The 22224-nt window shown below is 42.6% G+C and overlaps 1 long non-coding RNA gene across 1 annotated transcript in view; it reads left to right on the top strand.

Annotated features, from left to right (window-relative positions):
• Positions 1-6067: 6067 nt before the first annotated feature.
• The window catches only part of LOC144769321 (uncharacterized), a 666180-nt gene continuing 650023 nt past the window's right edge, over positions 6068-22224 (top strand). The window contains exon 1 of the long non-coding RNA XR_013598689.1: positions 6068-6258. This is a non-coding gene — a long non-coding RNA (uncharacterized LOC144769321). The remainder of the gene's footprint in view (positions 6259-22224) is intronic.

Raw genomic sequence — 22224 nt, 5'->3', positions numbered from 1 at the left:
TGCCAGTTAGCTTCCCGGTTCGCGTACCGGGACGCGCCTCTATGGTGAAAAATCGCAAAAAAAATGTTTGGCCCCACGGGTATCCCCCTCATCAATCCTAGGGGGTCAGGAGGGGTCTACCTTGCCCCCTTTCCTTCATTTCCCCCTTCGTTTTTCACCGCATCTTGTCTCTCGATCCTACCGAGAGACAAGATGGCGGCCGCTCCAGACTGTTTAGAATGTTGACAGACACCAGAGAGCCAATCAGCTTCGCTTCGCGAAGTTCCGTTACGCGTCAGGTACGCGAACCGGGGCGCTGCCCGGAGCACGCTTACAGATATATATATTTTTTTGAACGTTAATTTCTCAAAATCCACTGGAACACATATATTGAGACCTAGCAAAGGCACATCGGGCTACCAGTCCCTACAATTTTGCCAAGTTTCGTGGAAATCCATTCAGCCGTTCGAGCTAAAAGTGAGGCCAACCGCCCTATGGAAAATTGCATGGGAAAAACGCGTTTTGGGACCCCCCTTTTTTCTCGGCCCCCCCTTGACGAAACCCCCCCAAATTTTCAGGGGCTGCTCAGAAACAAAATGTGCCATTTTCCTGAAAATTTCAGCCAATTCCGTCCTCAAACGCCAAAGTTATTCGACATAGAATTTTCAAAAATCCCATAGAGAAAAAATCCTAACTATATATACCTACTGGCGACCGCCAGTAGGTAATATGTATATGTATGTATATATATATATATATATATATATATATATATTATTTTCACTGAAAAAAACATAGGTTTCAGGGGTGTTATAGTTAGCTGGACATTTCACTCATACAAAACCATTGAAATTTCTTCGTTATAGTTAGTTGTACTAACTGCTGTAACTCTTGTGCCCGCAATCCACTGGTGATGATGTCACATATTACATCATTCATGACATCCTTGATGTATTTAATGCAGAGTCAATTATAGTGTATATATTCAGATTTTGTTAAAATAAGTGAGAACAAAACATTCTTATATAACTGTGCTGAATAGTAGCTTTGATGTACACTGCGAACAGTAGGATTCACATCTCGAATTCAGCTTTGTATCTACACTACAGACAGTAAGGAATTTTGCCTTGATTTATTTAAGACGCAGACAAAAAATATTCCTGTGGCACTGCTAGTATACACAAGCACCTTTAATCCCGACATCCTATGAACAATGTTTACAAAGAAAGTAGAACACAGCGCCAAAATGTACCTGCACCACTGGCAATACCAAGTACATCTGGGATATCACCTTCAACATCGCAACCAGACATACGTCCCCATATTGAGAAAGTTAGAATGCACTGCGTGAAATGCAGTTGTTTAATTTCTTATGGAGAGCAATCAGTGGACATAGTTTTCAGAGCAATTGATAACCATTGATGATAGGTTTTTTTTAACCTCAAAATTCATGCAGACCAGTATGCAGCACTTAATATTTTTAGTACAGACCACTCAAACCACGCATCATATCTGGGTGAGCACATGCTGAGCACCACACATACCACTAACTAGTACACCATAAATAATCGCCACCTGGCCTTATTAAGGCAAAATTCAGTTGCCAAAAGACAGTCTTACCAGTTTGTTCTGCTTGAACCACGCATCAGTGCAGGCTCTACATAAACCACCCCCCTCAGTGTACCACAACTCATGAACACTTTACGATTGAATCTTCTGTGTATTATTTCACATATGGTGCTCCTACCTTAGTACAGCAGGTCATAAACCATTTACGATTGAATATCTGTGTATGATATCATGATTACTATTCTACTTGTTACCAACAGCAACATAATAATATGGAGTTGAGCGCATGTGCCCGTACCCACTTCAACTATTTATCCGTGTCTGTGTATTTATTAGGTTTCTAAAATGTTGCTTCTGCGCTCTACCACATTATATTATGCTATAAATAGCATATGCAACCATCTTACCTCTGACAGTAAGTGTGGACTATTTCTCCTTTTTAAAACTTTTATTTTTAGCATATTTATATACCGCAAAATCAACCCAAAACTATAACAGCAATTTACATGAGCACCGTATTTACAGTACATTTTCAGGCACATGTAGATTACATCATTAGTCTACAATAACAGGGTGTGGACGCAAATCCAAGCCTCGACCACTGATTTCCAGCATCAAGTTTGACAGTATACCTGAATGACCACATATGCATATATATTTTATCTGTCCTTCATGTGCCAAAAACTGCACCCTAAACCTTTCACAACCTTGTATTACTACAGCTACAACACTCCACTGAATGTACCACAAACATTCATATTCGCAGAAATGCGTCATGTCCACCATCTTTTATTTGTGCATCTATGGATGAATTTAGGGTCAGTGATACCTCGTACCTTCCATGTCAGCCATATTGTGGGACTTTACAGACATAATGACACATTTGCGTATAAGACCTAGGAGATGGCAGCACTACAACGCGGACACCCAAATCAGTAGATTTTTCATATAGCTCACGACAGAACCATGCCCATAGCTCCGGAGTCATCATTCTTAGCCTCGCACAGCACTGGCATACGTCAGTCCAGCCCCCTCAGCTTATGCTTCCAGGAAAACACAACAACGGTACGTACATGGCCCAGATTTCCATTGTAGTGATTTCTTACTTCCAGGTCTAGTTGTCAGAACGGCACACACACACTCACTCATGGCTGGTATACACCCACTCCACACCCATACAGCACATGCGTCGCACACGTGACCCTACCAATAAAAAAGCCGGGGCGCACATGCTCTATGCCACTTTAGAGTCGATCCCATCCCAATCACTGTGATGGCCCGTCCTAGTGGTTTGGATGCCTCATGTAGGCCCCAATCATTGAGTACAAGGGCACACTCCTATGTGCGTGGCCTCTTTGGTCACTGAGTTAGTGGTACCGCAAGGACTGAGCGGGTGAGGAACCTGCGATGATGATGAGAGCACGAGTACGTCCTTACCCATAGCAATATCAAGACTTGGCACCGTATGTCAGACTTCTTCGTGGCAGACCAGAACTGCATGATGTAGAAGGTGTCTTGTCCACGAAAAGGTGAGCAATGAGGCCTGGGTGCACATCGGATGGAGTCGATGGGGTGCAGCAGACAGGATACAAAAAGGCGACGCAGTCATTTAAGCGTACGCACTCCTATATACCGTATCTTATTGCATTTATATATTTTTTTCCAATAGCAGGAACATTTTTATAATCGGTCAAATGTCCGATGCTCGTGATGATCGAAACCATGTGCTTCATTTCGCACACCATGCTTTAAGAACCACCTAAAAACATTACTACTATAGTAATTTTTCAAAAATCAAAGCCTATTAAACAAGTTAGAACTGTACAAACAGTTGTTTTTCAATGCGTGAGGGAAAGTGTCTGAAAAGGCAACGTAATTCTACACCACATTAAGATAGTCACAAATACCAATCATAACATCTTTCTTTTACTATCTTTTAGATGTAGAGCTTCAGGCCGTATTATGTCCCGGCACGTGGTGAAACACACACGTGACATAAAGCTGAGCTGTGAATATTCTTTGCAGAAATGACACACAATGTTAACTTCCTTTTTATCTTACAGGTTGTGTTTCACAAATTGGCGTCCCCCCTCCCCCAAACACCTCCAAAGCTCTATGTTTGTGCATTCTGTGATGATGCATGGCCATTGTAACAATGTCTGAGAAGGCTGCTTCGACATATGGTGCACCCTCTTTGTATCACGCCATTGCCACAAGGTGAGCAAGGAAGCTTGTTTCCGAAACAACGACAAGTCATCAAATACAATTCAAGTCAACAAATACAATTGTGTCCATGTAAATTGTTCTATGCCAAGTGGTATTCATTGATTTCTGTCTTGCATAATAAAGGACAGAAATCAATGAATATTACTTGGCATAGAACAATTTACATGGACAAAATTGTATTTGTTTCTGAGCTGTTTGTATTATAAGTAGATGCAGCAGCAACTGAAAGATTTATTACACATGTATTCACCTCGGTCTTGCATAATGAAGGACAGAAATCAATGAATACCACTTGGCATACAACAATTTACATGGACAAAATTGTATTTGTTTCTGAGCAGTTTGAATTATATTTGGCTGCAGCAGCAACTGAACGATTTTGTACAAATGTATTCACCTCTATTAAGCAAGAATGACGTAGAGCGTCAAACATCCTTATTATTTGAACTGCACTGGCACTTTATATTTTTTAATACTACGGGTGAATTTTTTTGCATGCAATTGATTGTGACAGAATTGTATTTGCATTTGAGCTGGTTTAATTATAATTTGACACAGCGGAAATTAAAGGATCAATTATAAATGTATTGACCGCATTGGCACTTTATATTGGAGCACTGCGGGTGAACTCTTTAGTATAAAACTGTATTTATAGAGTATTCAGCATATGGGAGATAATTTACCACTATGACAGTAGCTCCTTATGAAATATCCTCACTGAATAATGGGTAAGATGAAACACCATTACACGATGGCGCCTACTAACTTGTTACGAGCATCAACATGGTTCTTTTTCTATGTTAATTACACACAGTATGTAAACGGAAGTAGAACAACACTTGCTTTACCATGACCACCATTGATAATTCCCCTGACTCAATCCAAGAATTTCAAGATGCCATGCTTCATATCCAGTATTGGTTGGATCTTAACCATCTTAAACTTAACCCTGGCAAGACCGAACTAGTCCTTGCCGGGAAGGCCCAGATCTTATGGTGCCCACACTATTGGCCTACTGAACTGGGTCCCCCTCCCCTTCGGTAAAAACCCTGGGAGTGACCATTAATGCTGATCTCTCACTTAGAGGCCAAGTAGGGGCAGTGGTTTCCACTTGCTTCTTCCAGCTATGAATAATCAGGAAGATTGGCCACCTGTTAACTCATGCCGCTCTACAGGTAGTGATTGCCCTGGTACTTTCTCATCTCAATTTCTCTAATTCCATCTACGTCAGTTTGCCACTGTTCTTACTTAAACGTCTCCAGCTGGTGCAAAACCAAGCTGCAAGACTAATCCACAAATATCCAAAATGGTAATCTGCCAGACCTCTATTAGCAAAACTTCACTGGCTCCCAATTGCGCAACACGCAGCATTTAAGACGGGGTGCCTAAGCTATAAAGCCCTTCACTGCAGGAGCCCCAAATTTATCAGCTGCTTGATCTCAAAGCATGTCCCGCCCCACAACCTGCGCTCAGCACAGCTCCAGCTGTTAACTACCCCCACTGTTAAGCTCAAACACCAGGGAGGGTGCAGGTTCTCCTATCTGCCCCCAAATTCTGGAACTCTTTAGCTCTTGTGATCCGATCCCAAAACAACCTCCTGGGGTTTGGAAAAATGCTCAAGACTTGGCTGTTTAAGCAGGCTCATGCGTAATCCGTTGCTGCCGTGATACTGTCCAAAGTAAAGCGCCAAGAAACCTCCCGTTGTATGTGCGCTATAGAGATGTTTATTAACATAACATAACCACACCGTAATTGGCAAAACATGCCAGTAGAAGGCTTTAGAAAATGCATTAAAAAAGCATCAAGCATCTTGGAGTGTCCTGCGCTGTCTTTTCTAAAATTGGAAAGTACGTTGTTTGTTTCATATATATATATATGATGCGCAGGCCGCGCGGTACTCTCCCCACCTCATGGTACTTCTCTAGTGATCTAATTTCCCACCATTTGGTAAGTTCTCCTCTGCTATTCTTTTCAAGTCCTTTGAGAAGTGTTTTTACATCTGGATTCTCATTAATCTCTGCTTTTTTGTTAGTGTTGCTTCCCTGCCCAACCTTTGGCAAATTGAGAAACAGAGCATCAAAAGCTTCTTCTCTATCCCGTTCTTCCGACATGTTCCCACTGTGGTTATTTTTTGCAATGTATTAGCATAAGGAGTGCCATATAGCTCTAACACCACAATGCTGACTCTTCTGGCACCTCCCCAACCTGCACGTGTGTCACCGCGATGTCTCTCACCGTTGTCGCCGCTGCCGTGGTACGTCCTCCGACTGCCTCCTCGGCTACGCCGCTCTGGTGCTGAGTTACTCGTTATCTGGTGACGTGCAGGGGGCTGACATCCGTTGTTCCAAGAAAACAGGAACTCCAAGTTGGTCTGTATTATCGTCAGCCTACTTTCCGGTGGAGGGGTCTGCGTGCTCAGGAACTGACCAAGTCCTTATGAATATACAATCCAACTTGCCTCCAGAGTGCCTCGAGCACAGACAGGTACGCAGACAGCAATAATAGGCCAGTGTCAGACTTCTTCTTTATGAAATGCTTTTATTGTGCATTAAGTGGTGCATGTCGTCAGACGCATTTCGGGCACGTCCGTGCCCTTGCTCACTGATGTCAAATGGTGGTTGAGCACTGTGATTTAAAAAGCTCTCCTATGCGTTTCGCGCCAAACACTAATCATTCATAGACACAGGGATAGGACTGCATACCAAAACTGCCAGCTTATTATTGCTAACGCAAGCCCCATTTTGGATTGCAAAATACAAAAGGTTGTGGCATATACTATATGCATATAACCGAGCTGAGCAGGTTATAACTGACAATTGTGAATGTTGTTATGTATTTGATAAAGTGCTTATGTGCATATTTGCAAATTCATAGCCCGAAATACAATTGGGTGTCAATCATTTTGCAGCAGTTAACGTTATATGCTATGTTAAATAAATCATATTCAAAAAGCATACATTAATGCATAAAAATGTAAAGTGCTTCATTTAAATCTATTGTCTGTACAAATACACAATATTTTAAACCGACCCTAAGTAAGCCAAGCACATAATCGTTTCGTCTCATGAGTGGGCTGTTTAACAGCATCCACTGATGCTGAACAATAAAGCATACTTTAATGCATAAAAATACAAAGTGCATCATTTAAATTTATTGTCTGTACAAATACACAATATTTTAAACCGACCCTTGAGTAAGCCAAGCATATAATCATTTCGTCTCATGGGTGGGCTGTTAACAGCATCCACTGATGCTGAACAATAAAACATATGCTCTTATTAATAACACTATTTGCATAGGTGATGCTAAATTAATGCACATATTAAGCAAAGCAATAACATGATAAAAATAATATGTGACCACTGCTAAGCTGATCATCTATGCCCAAATGTAGTATAGTTAGTCACCCCGATGCCTGATTGTTCTATCTTATGCTCCATATGTGTTGTATACCCTCACCATAATGGTGTTCCTTGTTGGGTGGTCTGGGCATGGTATACAGCTTGTACATGGCGATGCAAGGATACTGATCCTAAAATATACAGAAAGTGTTAAAAGTAGTGTAAAAATAAGTGAAAAAATTAGTGCTGATGTGCTCTGGATAAATATAACACAATTTGTTGATTCTCATATTTGCTAGGAGGGAATCCGGGAATGCAAAGTTAAGTACATATTTAGATTATAGACCAATTGCTGAGAGCCCTCAGCTTTTCCTGGTATCACCTGTTACCAATGGAATGTCACTCCATACCATAGCTGGCATAGATCAAACATCCATGCTATGATGCTGAATGGGAAAAATATGCTTATAAGAAGTTTCGTAAGTCTTCCCCCATATTGAGGCCTCCTGGGGCCTTACTGTTAAGTTGGATAATGTACCTAGACTCCAGTTGTCTTAGGGTCTTCTCATTGTCACCACCTTTTTTGCTGGGGGTTACTGCATCAAACACGAAGTACTTGAGGTGTGATACATCTTACCCATGCGTAGTTTGAAAATGCCGTGCTACAGGGTAGCTTTGGTCGGCATTAACTATCGCTCGTAAATGTTGCAAAATACGAACATGGACTGCCAACTTGGTGCTGCCCACGTACACTAGGTTGCAACTACACTGTAGTACATATACCGCCAGTTCTGTGCGGCAAGTGAAATGACCCTTTATGGCTAATGGGGTTGCATCAAACGGGGTAACGTAGGTGGAAGTATTTACCCCATATTTGCAGGCCCGGTAAGAACTACACCGGAAAAATCCTTTCAATGGTGATAGCCATTCGGTTTTAGATGCAGCTTCTGGACTACTTGTGACCAGATCATTACGTATTGCGTAAGCCCGTCTAAAGGTGACCGTGGGGGCGTCAGGTAAAACTTCTTTAAGAACATGGTCTGTCATTAAGATTGGCCATTGTTGCTTCACTATCTTTGTGATTTGGCGTGACTGTCTGCTGTAGCCTGTTATCAGGCTTATAGCCCCACTGTCCTGGCCTATAACAGAAGTTTCCATATTAGATCTATTGGGATCTATGAGATCGAGGCGGTTTAAGGTATTTGCTTTTTTCATCGCCTCATCTAAACTGTTGGGGTTGTAACCCCTTGCCATAAGTCAAATTTTGGCGTCACGTTGGTATTGGTCCCTGAGTTCTGGTGTGCTGCAGGTTGTGTGTATCCTAAGAAACTCCCCATAGGGGAGACTTTTAATGGTATGGCGTGGGTGGAAACTCCCTGCATGTAGAATTGTATTCCCTGAAGTTGTTTTACCGTACAGGCTGGTGACTATATTATTTTCTTGTATTTCTACATGTACATCAAGGAAATTGGCTTCTTTAGGACTGATATTGGCAGTTAAGTTTAGATTCAGTTTGTTCGTATTGATATCTTTGACGAACTCATTAGCCTGTGCCACAGTACCCCGCCAAATGACGAAAACATCATCGATATACCGCCAATATCTCACAACATTATTCATCCAATAACCCACATGCTGCCCCTTGAGTACATGTTCCTCCCACCAGCCTACGTGGAGCCCCGCGTAGCTGGTGGAGGAACACGCCCCCATTGCCATGCCCCTGAGATGTTTGTATACCGTGTTGTTAAATAGAAATACATTGTTGTTTAAACATTTCTCAACCATCTTAATTAGCATTTGGTTGTGTCAGTACATTTCAAGTGGGCGTTTATCAAGGAAAAATTGCATGGCTCTTACAACGTCTGTATGGGCTATACTGGTATATAATGTTGATATATCCATAGTTATGAATAAAAGATCGTCCGACAATGAACATTGGTTAATGTGAAACAGGAACTCTGTGGTATCTTTAAGATATGCTGGTAATGTAATCACAAACTCTTGTAGGTGGTAGTCAATGTATTTGGACGTGTTTTCGAAGGTGCTATTGATTGCTGACACGATGGGTCTGCCTGGGACAGGGACTTGTTGTTTATGCACCTTAGGGATGAAGTACATATTGGGAAGCACAGGGAATTCTTTATAGAGGAATTTCAATTCATCTTTGGAGATGAGCCCATCCCGCTTCCATTGATACAAATCATTGCGATACAGTTCTTGAATGCGTTTCACTGCTGCCATGTCCGTTTTTAAGTAACATGATTGGTCGCTTAAATGACGATTCGCTTCCACAATATATTCTTTCCTGCCCCAAATCACAATGTTCCCGCCCTTATCAGACTGATTTATTATGATGTTTTTGTTGTCTTTCAACTTCTTCATCAGGGTCGTATAATGCCTCATTTTGTGAGAGGGCGGTTTATGTGATCTTAGCGTTTTGTGTTGCAGTGTCTTTAATTCTTCTATCACCCTGTCCGCATACACGTCGATAGCATCCCTTGGCATGTTGGGGATGAACGTTGACGTTGGTTTGAAAGGACTAGGAGAGGAGTGTCCCAATGTTAAGCCCTCTTGGTCTGCTATTTCCTGTGTGCTGCTCGAATTATCTTCTTCATCACGCAAACCGTGTAAGGCACGCATTAGCCCTATGTCTTTAGCTTGTAATCCACTGAGGTCACCTTTTTTGCCTCGGTCCAAATTCTTTTTGGTTTCCTAGCTGGTTTTGAAGGTGTAATACTTTTTGAGTTTAATTTTGCGGATGAACTTAAATATGTCTATTCTTGTGTTGCAGTAACTGAAATTGCTCTCTGGGCAATAGGAAAGTCCTAGGGATAGTAACTGTTTTTCTGCTGATGTGAGGTCAATTTCGGTCAGATTGATGATGGTTACTCGTCACTTACTTTTTGTTTTTCCAAAACCGTTTCTTCTGATGCCTTCCTTTTTGCTGCGGCGCACCTGCGTCGTTGTCTTCTCCTTGCATTTCTCCTTTGCCTTGAGTTTGCTTCTGAGTCTTCGGACGTAGGGTGGACTTCCGTTGCATACGGATGTACTCTATTTCCTCTGCTAGTGTCACGTGCCCCATATCCCCTCGTTTTGAACCTGGGACACTATCATCCGATTAATTTTCACTCGGCACTAGGCTGGTATCTGACCCAGATGCGGTAGACTCACTCACGCCTGCTGCTGCACTGAGCGTTGTTGTCCCTGAATTTGATGCTGTTATGGCTATTTTGTTTGCACATGTGGTCAAATTTCCGGGCAAATGTATAGATTTAGCCCAACTCCTAATCCTGTTGATCACGTGCAAACTTATAGGCCTTCCTTGTTTTTATGACGTCTTCATGTTTTTTTAGGCGTTCTTTCATTTCTTTTGTCGATGTATGCCCGATCTTTGTTAAATTGTTCTTTCTTTAATTCCTCGCTGATGCAAATGACCTCTTCCATATTTGTCTGTCGGTCTATTTTGGCATATTGGACTAACAGACAAACTAAACGCATAGAAGCCTCAAGGTTGCTCTCGGCCAAGGCTTTTAATAATAGCGGGTTGGGATTCTCTAAGCTTGGGACAAGCATGATGCGCAGGCCGCGCGGTACTCTCCCCACCTCATGGTACTTCTCTAGTGATCTAATTTCCCACCATTTGGTAAGTTCTCCTCTGCTATTGTTTTCAAGTCCTTTGAGAAGTGTTTTTACATCTGGATTCTCATTAATCTCTGCTTTTTTGTTAGTGTTGCTTCCCTGCCCAACCTTTGGCAAATTGAGAAACAGAGTATCAAAAGCGTCTTCTCTATCCTGTTTTTCCAACATGTTCCCACAGTGGCTATTTTTTGCAATGTATTAGCATAAGGAGTATCATATAGCTCTAACACCCCAATGCTGACTCTTCTGGCACCTCCCCAACCTGCACGTGTGTCACTGCGATGTCTCTCACTGTTGTCGCTGCTGCCGTGGTACGTCCTCTGACTGCCTCCTCGGCTGCGCCGCTCTGGTGCTGAGTTACTCGTTATCTGGTGACGTGCAGGGGGCTGACATCCGTTGTTCCAAGAAAACAGGAACTCCAAGTTGGTCCGTATTATCGGCAGCCTACTTTCCGGTGGAGGGGTCTGCGTGCTCAGCAACCGACCAAGTCCTTATGAATATACAATCCAACTTGCCTCCAGAGTGCCTCGAGCACAGACAGGTAAGCAGACAGCAATAATAGGCCAGAGTCAGACTTCTTCTTTCTGAAATGCTTTTATTGTGCATTAAGTGGTGCATGTCGTCAGACGCGTTTCGGGCACGTCCGTGCCCTTGCTCACTGATGTCAAACAGTGGTTGAGCACTGTGATTTAAAAAGATCTCCTATGCGTTTCGTGCCAAACAGTAATTATGCATAGACACAGAGATAGGACTATATATATTTTGCTATACGATGCTCCGTTTTCTGGACCATGAACGAGGCGCACACCAGGGGGAATTGTCTTAAGTTTTATTCCGCAACAAAAAGCCCGACAGACGCGTTTCGGCTACACTCCTTTGTCAATGTCGGGGAGGTAATGCTTTCAAACATATTTATTAACAAAACAATAAAGTTCATGTCGTGAAAAAATGTGGTTTAGTTGAAATAAATGAAGGGCAACCCATTCAAATCAATTTTAGTGTGAATGGCGGGCCACTTTGTAGTATGTATAGAGTTCTTCACAATCCTAGTGTTTCTCCACATTGCCTCCATTTACACACTTTATGTACATATATACACAGCCTATTTACAATTAGATTGCTTAGTTGGTTATACAGGTATAATTCATGATTAGATGTGACTGTAAAATGCAATGCACAATTCATTCAAGTATTCTTAGATTGTTCCAAATTAGAACATTTAGAGTCAGAGCATTGTTATCCCTGTTTCCAAGATCTAGCCCTGCATGGGCATACAGCCTTACCACTGCGTATAATCAAAAACTCTCATTTCATTTGCGATTTCCCCTCCTCAAAATAAATCTAGGTATATTTTATATCAACAGGACAAATGAGGAAAGTCTGCAGAATGTGTATCGTGACCATTGTTATGCTTTTCAATAATTAAGTGCAGTATTTACATTTATCCCTTCTATAGATAGTCACATCATCTAGCCCAAGTTGGGCGAAAACTCTTATTCCTGATCCTTCCTCCCTTTGTGCCCTGTGTTCATCTCTCATGCCCTTTCTAATCCCTCCTCTCCGTCAGGTGCGGGCTGCTGTTCACACCTTAATAGACTAGTTTGCTGTCTCCGTCACGTTAAATGTGTACCCAGAGCTCCTCCTCGTTATTCAGTCCTGTAGGACTCTTAGACTGCATCTCTAATATGTATTTGGACTCAAGTTTCCGTAGATTCCTGACTCTATCCCCCCTCTCTCATCTTTGGGGATGTGGTCCATACAGAAGTACCTGAGTAGATTTGAATTGGACTTGTGATGCTCCTGAAAATGACGTGCAACCGGATACACAATATCTCGGTTTTTAATAGCCCGCATATGCTCGAGTACCCTCTTCTTTGCCGGGTGAATCGTACTCCCTATATAGTTCAATCCGCAAGGGCACGTTAGGCAGTACACTGCAAACTCAGTATTGCAGTTCATAATTGTATTTATTTTTCTTTTTGTTTTCCTGCCTCTGGATCATGAATTCCTTCACTTTTTGCCCATTTCTGCATGCTTTGCAGTTCATACAAGGAAAGTATCCAGTTACTGCGTCTTTCCTTATCGGATTTGTAGGAAAGTGACTCCTAACCAGATGTGTACCGAGTGCTGGGCCTCTCCTGTATGTAATTAGGGGTACTTCTGGTAGTTCTTTTCCTATGATGTTATCTAACTTAAGCACTCTCCAATTCTTTCGGAAGATTTGATTAATTTCAGCAAATTGTGCTGAGTAATTCGTAATCATTCTCAGCTCATTGTTGGATTTCATGTCCCTACTCTTTGTCTCCCCTATAATCAGATTCTTCCTCTCTAGCTGTTCCCCTTTCTTCTCAGCTGCATTCAGGGTACCTTCCTTGTAACCTCTCTCTCTAAGTCTTTGGAATGATTCACCCTTTGCTTTTTGAAATTCGCTATCTACTGTGCAGTTCCTTTTCATTCGTACAAGTTCCCCAAATGGGATCCCTTTGATGACACTGTCTGGATGGAAACTCGCCGCGGGAAGCGTTCTGTTCTCTGCTGTTGGTTTGCGGTACAAAGCTGTCTGTATGTTCCCTTCCTCAATGTACACTCTTAAGTCCAAATATGCTACTGCTTTATCACTGATGCACCCTGTGAATTCCAAATTACAGTCATTGTTGTTGAGGGCCGCTACATAGTTTTCCACATCTGTTCGAGATCCCTTCCAGATGATAACAAGATCATCTATGTAGCGCGCCCACAGCACAATGTTTTCCAGCCACCTCTCATGTTCCCTGCCCATGCTACGTGCCTCTACCACCAGCCCACGAAAAGATTCGCGTAGCTGGGGGAGAAGCACAAGCCCATTGAGGTCCCTTGTTCCTGCCGATAGAGCTCCCCTACAAAAAGGAAATTGTTATTTCTCAGGCAAAATGCAATGAGTTCCATCAACATGCGGTTATGCTCAAAATACTTGGCATCACGTTTTTTCAAAAAGAACTTAATCGCTCTAAGTCCTTTCTCATGTTGGATGCTTGTGTTTAAGCTTGTGACGTCTAGAGTCACGAGGAGCATATCGGGTTCCCACTCAATGCTAGCTATTAATCGTAAAAAATCCTTAGTGTCCTTAATGTAGGAGCTTAAGTATCAGACCCCTGGGTTCAGGAAACAGTCGATGTATATGGATGCTTTTTCCAGTAAGCTGTTCAATGAGGAGACTATGGGTCTTCCAAGTGGATTTCTGGTACATTTGTGTACTTTGGGTAAGTGGTAGAAAGTGGGTATCTCTGGTGTCTCACAACAGATATATTTATAGTCCAAATCTTTCAAGATTCCTTTGTCATGCCATTATGCAATTATTTCATAGAAATCTTGGATACTTTTCCCATATGTTGCTCTTGTGACAATTTTGTAACATTCTTTGTTCATTAATTGTCTCCATGCCTCTTTCTGGTATTGTTTTCTGCCCATAAGGACAATGTTCCCTCCCATTTTCTGAGGGTTTAACAATTAAGTTGTCGTAATTTTTCAGGTCCATTATTGCCTTCCATTCATCCTTTGTGATGTTTTCTTTACGGAGATCTGGCCCTTTTGCTTGTAATTTCTTGAAATCATTAATGATCAATTCGTGAAAAGTATCTATGGGGTCATATGCTGTTTGTGGAATGGTTTTTGATTTAGCTTTTATATTACGGGCGGCACTGACATGAGTTATCCCCACTTCTTCCAAAGTTCTCGTCATGTCTGCTTGACTCATAAGGGTGCTTTCATATTCTAATTCTCTGAGCAGTAGTGTTGTTTCCATGTCCGTGCCTGTGATACTTCCTCCTGCTTCTGATTGTGTACCAGGCGGTGTGCCTTGCGGTGTCTTTGGGTGCAATGTATGTAGTTTCTTCAATTTTAACTTCCTTATGTACTTATAGACATCAATTCCTACATTTGCATAGTCGGATTGTGACGTTGGGCAAAATGAAAGTCCTAATTGTAATACTTTTTCCTCGGTTTTGGACATTGTTCTTCCTGACAGGTTCACAATTGTCTGTTTGTGCTCCATTACCTTCACTCGGCCCCCCGCTTGCTTCTCGTTGTCATGTACTCTGCTGCCGGGGTTCTTGCCTTTCGTGCCCCTTCTTGTTCTCCGTCTACTTTTGCTTTTGCTGGTGGATGCGTTCTTGCTGCTGGTCTCTGCTGGGCTTGTCTCAGTAATTGATATTCCTGAAAAAAAGTTGGGATTATTTCTTTTTCTTTCCGAGTAACCTGTTTCCCTTCAGAGACTTAAACTCGGAAGTTTCTCTGGATGATGCTTCTTGCGATCTCTGTTGCAGAAATAGCTTCCTTGGGCCCTCGAACTTCTTGGCGAAGGTCAGTATTTTTCCTGATTCGTAGACTTCCTCGTCGCGAATATATTTAGTTTGTTTCCGGCATTTGATCACACCCTCGTACTCCGTCAGGCGCTTTTTCATACGGTCATGTAATTCCTCCTTGAGCTTCTCGTCTTTTTCTTGCGCAATTTCAGCTTCAATAGTTTTAATTTCTTTTAGGAGCTCTTGCTTGTCAATCTGTGCATATTTAATTAGAATTTTTACCATCCCACTCAAGCTTTCATGAGTGTATTCCGCCCATTCTTGCAGTAACTGCGGGTTGGGATTTTCATATGCGGGGTGGTATAGATTTGTAGCCCCCTAGGCACTCATTTGGCATCTAAATATCGCTGCAGAGAAGTGGCTTCCCACCACTTCCGTGTTTCTTTTTCGTAAGTCTTCTCCAATTTTGAAAACAACGTTCTCAAGTTGTTTATTTTTCCTGTTCCACTCGCCCCACTTTGTGCATCATTATTATTCTTTCTTTGTCCCTTAGTGAACAAACAGTATGCTGCCTCCCACAATGCTGCACATGATGATGGACCAGCTCATTAGGGGCGTGATTCGCAGCATGTGAGAGACACAGGGCCGCAGGCATGCATTCATTTTCAGTGCAAGCCTCTGAGGAAGAAGGTGCTATCCTTCGAAACGCGTCAGGCATTATTTGCTGAAACTGGCTGTTTTAACATAATGGCAGACAGGAGTCTGCTCATACCCATAATACAGGCTTGTTACCTGAGGATTGAGTTTTGAGTGCTGTTCGAATTTTGGGCAAAGTGGAGCTGTGATATATATATATATATATATATATATATATATATATAGCAGACACGGACCCGTCGTTGTAGCGCTTATATTAGCATTTTATTGTCAGCCACATATATATATATATATATATATACACACACACACAAATGTATAGGTATATGTACATTTATATGAAAAAATACCAAACGTTACAGCGACGTTATAGTTAGGCTCAGATTTTCCTCAAACAAAACCAGCTAAATTCAGCAGTTATAGTTACCTGAGCTAACTATAACTTACGCCCCTGCAATGTACTGTTTAGGACCTCACATATTCCATCACTCATGACATAGTCAGTGACATACTTATGACATCACTGAGGACAACTCAAATGACATCACTGATGTAGGCCAAATCTCCTGATTAATGTGATCAAAGCACAAGTATACCGCTGCACACCAGTGATTCATTTTAAGCACATTTTAATTGAAAATCAGCAAACACCAACGCGTTTTAACCAGAATTAGCAAGCAAGAGTTGAGTGATCATCGGTATCAAATGTAGCTGAGAGATCTAGGAGTATGAGAATAGACATTAGACTTTAATGATGTGATTATGATTAACTTTGCTATAGCTGTTGGTAATCCATGTTGTGCGCCCACTTCAAACCCTAGTTGGTTTAATCTGTTCTCTAGCACTGCTTCTACCCTTTATGTATTAGTCAACTGTAAAATTACCTCTGCTTAAAAGTACACTGCAGACCCATCCATCCCATCTTTCTGTAAATGAGGTTCTCAATTCCCCTTCTTGACAGTTTTGAAACGTCTTGTCTTCGACCGATTGACCTAATTTTTCACCTTCCCAAACATATTTAACTCACAAAAATCAGGTTTCCTAGTCATCTACAGAAACTGCCCTTTATCATCAGGTATCTATACATGAAGGCAACAATGGCCAAGAATGAATTTCCTACTACCTCAAAGGACATCAAGCTATGACAGTGTACCTACTTCATCCTTGCTAACCTCAGCATTCAAAGCAAAGCTGAAGCAATGGATGAAACAATGTTACTATTTTCATGCCTAGGAGTATTCCTTTCAACAGCAGTAATGAAATTAACAGTAAACTGTAGTACATTTTAGCCAGGTGGTGAAAGGTGGTACAAGATATAAATAATACATTTGCTCAAACATTTAGTTTTTTTGTTAATTCATCATGCAATGTTTGATTTATCTGTTCGACTTACCTCTATAGCGTTTCATATCATGCATCCCAATCACTGTGGAAAAAAGAGTAATATTTAGATGAGTGTATTGTTTCTTATTTATCTTAGAAAGAGGACCCACCAAATGTACAATCCTTCTGCAGCACCCGAGTTTATACATTATATGAAATACGTTGGTAAAACTATTACAGTTTAACGTTGGAGAAGAAGCAAAAACTAGCAGAACTGTGTGTATGTTTTTAGATCAAATGAGAGGGTCAAGGAAAATAGAAACAATTTTAATAGAAGCTATTAGTGCCCAATAGTTTAAAAATATTTACTACAATTGCTTTTTTGCGATTTAATTTGTTATATATTTATTGAGGTTTCAGAGGAAAGCACCGAACCTGCAATAAGATCTAGTAAATTAACCCAACCCCCCCCACCTCGCCCTGCTCTTGCACACAGCTTCCCAGAGAATATAACTCAGAAAATAACCTATAGAATATAACCCACATTGTTACTTAAAGATGATTCAGGCAATGGCATTTAACTATAGTATCTAAGCAGACCCATCTATCAGCCAAGCTTACACACAGAAGGGGAGACATCAGTAGGAAATACTTTCAAGTCAGATAGTATGGCTACTCAGCCCTCAAGTCAACTTGCATTTTTTAATCTGTACAGACATATTTGATCTAGATTTCCTCTGCCGTCACCCATTTGGATATGTCCCTGAAACAATACACATATCTAGGTGGCTCCACACTGAGCCACTTTATCGCTGTTTGACTTTTGCTAATACCAAGCCAAGTAGAACAAACTTCCTACTAAGGGCCTGTTTGGGACTTTGGAGTTGTGGCAGTGGGCTGCCATCTCAACTCTCCACTGCCACACTCCCAAAGAGGTACTGACACAACCCACCGGATTAGGATTTTTCTCCTGGTTTGGTGAGCTGTGCACTGGTATTCCCAGGCGGGGAGCCTTAGAAAGGCACTGCAATGGGAACATCAAAGCAAGTTCCTGCATGGTATGGTCTATGAAGTCCACTCTGTGCAGGAACTGGGCATGCATGCAGAGAGGGAGGAACACCATGTGCTCCCCTGCATTCATCCTCTTGGCCGCGAGACACCAGAGGGCCCTGTAGACCCACCTTAGTTTCTTTAACACCACAGTTTTCATGGTGGGCTCCCCACCATGACAACTGTGGGGGTGAGGAAACACTAAATATGTTTGGCGGTGCCACAGCAGCACCATGAGCATATTTTTAGCTTCTGACTACTGCACGTCCGCCAGGGTTTGCGGATCCCTGATGGAAGAAGTAGTCCTATAGTGGTCATACCACCCAACTGAGCAGTGCCCCTACTGCCACTGCCGTAACGGCACTTCATTTGACTGCGGTAATCATAATCAGGCTCTATGTTTTAGCTGGAGGAGGAGGGAATCACACCTATTAATAGCTGTTGCATTTCCAGTTGTTCCTGCCAGCCAGAAGCCCTGCTCAGATTTTCTAATGTTGCCTGCCAAAAGGGAAATAAGACCGTACACAACCACACCATGGGGTCCATTAGGATGACGGGCGGACTTTGTCCGCCCGCCATCCCATTGTGGACAGGGACCACCCGCCATAAGGGCGGGGGTCCCGTGGGAAGCATTAGGAAGCGCCCGCCACAGTGGCGGGTGCATCCTGCATTCCTACCATTGTGGTGGGCGGTGCACTCTGCACCGCCCGCCACAATGGCAGGAAGGCATTCTGTCTACTTCCATGCACAGCATGGCAGGCACCGTGCGGTGCCTGCCATGCTGTGCATGGAACTGCTGGGGGGTACCATAGGTACCCCCCATGTGCACCCCCCAGAGTCCCTAGGGGCCCGCAACGGGCCCCCGCAGGGATTCTCCGCATTCAAATTTGCCCATAATATGGCTGGCGGTGTCTGATAGACACCGCCACCATATTATACCTTTTAAGGCGACCGGGGCGGAAAAGCGGTCTTACCATCCGCCGCGGTCCATACTAATATGGCGGGGGGTCTTTAGAGCAAGGATGGTGGGCGGATTGCCCCCACCAGGCCGGCGGTGGCTACCGCCAGCCTGGCAGGGGCGATCGCCTGCCATCCTAATGGGCCCCCATGTGTATTATGGCATGTAGGGTCATTTGGATAACGTTATATTGGATCAATTTAATTCTGGCATTGGAACTATCAGTGCAGACTCCTTTGTGTATACATATTCATTCCTTCCCTAACACTGGTTTACTTGGTATACTAGCCCATTTAGTCTGGATGGAGAGGGGTGCCTCCGGACGGTCGCTGGGCAGCGCTCTATAAAGATGTGAAATCAGTCACTGTCCCCCTGCCATTTCCAACAGGGTGTTGGAACATGATGGGGCCTCCAGAAAGGTGGGCCAAAGCTCACACATTGGGGCAGACAGTTTAGCATGGTGTAGATATTTCCCATACCTAGAGTAAAGGACTCCACTGCGCCATCTTGTGGGATGAATCGCACCTCAGGTTACAAGTCACTTAATGTATTACACTGCCCACCTTTCCATCTCTGTACCAAAATGGATGTAGCATCCACAGCGGCAGGTCTGGGGCATAAGTGGCTCACCGGATCACCCTTTCGACTGCTCCCTCCCATATCACTGATATTTGTCGTATAAGATAAGGTGTGTCAGGTGGAATTCGACACACACACATAAATAACACAGGTTGCACACTATCTGCATGGGAACCCCTCAGAAGGGTTTTTCCCATGAGACCTCATGGTGGAGCCAGTGGTCTGAGTGTTGTAACTGCACTGCCATACATTGTAGAGCTCTATGTTGGGGACCATCAGACCCTCAAGGTTCCATGTCTTATTCAGAAGGGAGAGATGTTAGAAATGGGATTCCTGGTTAACTGAGATATACACTCATATCAGGTAGGAACCACCAGTCTGGTCAGGGTAAACAAGATGCACATTACAAGATAACCTGTTCTCACACACTGGTAGCTTGGCCCACAGTAGTCAGACTTATCTGAAGAGGCAATGTGTAAAGTATGTTTGCAACACACACACACACACAGAGTAACAAAATGAAATGAATACATCTAAAAAAAGGCTCCACACAAACTTAGAAAAACAAAAATATTATCTGAGCATAGTTGGAATTAGTAGATGTCGAGTTATGAATTTTTAAAGATTAAACACAAAAACAGTGCTTAGAAGTCACAAGAGGTCAAAATAAAAGATTACTTGAGATCGCAAGGTAGTGTTGCAAATCCGAAGTTTAGGCCAACCGCGATGGAAGGCAAGCTGGCTACAGGACCCAGACAGGTCCCGCTAAAGAAATAGCTTGGTTGGAGCTTCAGGTGATGTCAAGAGTCTACTGTGTCATCTTTGAGCTCAGTTGAAGTGAATTTAATGCATCATCATCAATCCATGATGAGCATCGCCAACAGGCTGTGAGGGCTGTGAAAATGCTGTTGTCGAGCAGCCTCTGCGTCAGTGTTGTAGGGATATGCGGTGGAAATTCTCACACAGTAGGGGCGATGCTTTGTTCTGGTTTTTTTTAATGAGCTAACTTTAGCAAAGGTTAGCAGTGGTAAAGTGCTCAGAGTCCTAAGGCCCACAAAAACAATCAGCAAAAATGGGAGGCAAAATGTTGTGAGAATGACCACCCTAAGGATGGCAGGTCCAAAATACCCTACCCATTTCAGTTTATTAGCCCACAGCAGATCAACAAAGAGGCTATAGATCATTCTGAAGTACTGCCTAGGGATCACATTCAGCGTGCCTTGGAGCGTGTAGAAACATCTATAGAGCATTATAACTTTCTCGAGTGCAATTCTCCCCATGAGGAGGAGAGGTAGATGCATCCACAATATCACAGACACACTCAGTCCCACCACCAAACTTCTAATATTAACCTCCACGAATGATATTTCAGAAGGTGCCAGTCAGATCCCCAAATAGTGGAAGGCAGCTCTACCTCCAGGAGCATCTCAATCGACACCCAGTCAGGGATCTCAACAGGTATAATTTAGATTTTGTTGGATTTACACAGACCCCAAAGATTTCCCCAAACTCCTGCTTCACTTTCAGAAGTATGGGTACAATACGTTGGTTATCTGAGAAAAATCAGAGCATCGTCCACGGGTCCCTCAACCTGCCAAATCACTCAGCTAGCAGGTCCATCGCGAGCTCAAACAGGAGTGGTGACAGAGGGCAAATCTGTCTGGTCCCTGTATGCAGGCTGAACAGGTCTGAGACTTCTTCTCCCGAGAGCACTCACGCACAAGGGGCAATGTAGAGAAACTGGACCCATTGTGTAAATTGAGGACTTATCCCTAATTTCCTCAACACATGCCAGAGGTAGGTCCAGTTTAAGTAGTTGAATGCTTGTTTTTTATCGACCAATGCCTTGGTGAATGTATTGTTAAACCATTGTGAGGGTTGATAGACATGAGACAGTTGTCCTAAATTATGCAGAGTGATTCTCGTCATGATACATTCAGATTGATCGATGTGTATTAGGGATGGGAGATATGGGCGGAAATGAGCCGCTAATATACCACTCAGGACTTTAACATCGACTTTCAGAGGGAGCTAGGTCTATATGCAGAGGTTACAGTAGGGTCTTTGCCAGGCTTTCGTACCATTACTATCAGGGCCTTGCACAGTGTGAGTGAGAGGCTGCCTGAGATATTCTATATTTACTGTTGCTTCTATTTGTACGCATTCAGTGAATTTTCTGTGATGCGCACAAATTATACTTCAGCACCCACTGGAACTTCTTCATAACCTCAACAGCTATCAGCCCCTACACCGTATTACAATACACAACAACGTAAACTTCCTTCAATTTCAATACATGGAAATCGACAGAGGACTTGATTGTTGTTCTTGCTGTCTTCTGCATTAACACAGATGTCCTTTACATTTTTTTTGTACTTTGCATCTGGAATTTGAAGTTTATTACAAGTTGGAACTGCAACGTATATTTATTACATATTTAAAAAAATATATATATTATGGTCAAATGTTATTGATTTTTTCTCTCTTTTTCATGTTTCTTGCCTTTTCCTTCTTTTCTTCTTTGCTATACATTTTCTTTTCTTTACAGGAAGGTTTTGGGTATCTTATTAGATATAGGTGAGGGTCATTTTTTTTCTTTCTCCTCTGTGTCTCTACATTTACG

Source organism: Lissotriton helveticus, chromosome 1_1 (assembly GCF_964261635.1).
Source record: "Lissotriton helveticus chromosome 1_1, aLisHel1.1, whole genome shotgun sequence".
In the NCBI taxonomy this organism is placed as follows: Eukaryota; Metazoa; Chordata; class Amphibia; order Caudata; family Salamandridae; genus Lissotriton; species Lissotriton helveticus.
This window is presented reverse-complemented; position numbering and strand designations above follow the sequence as displayed.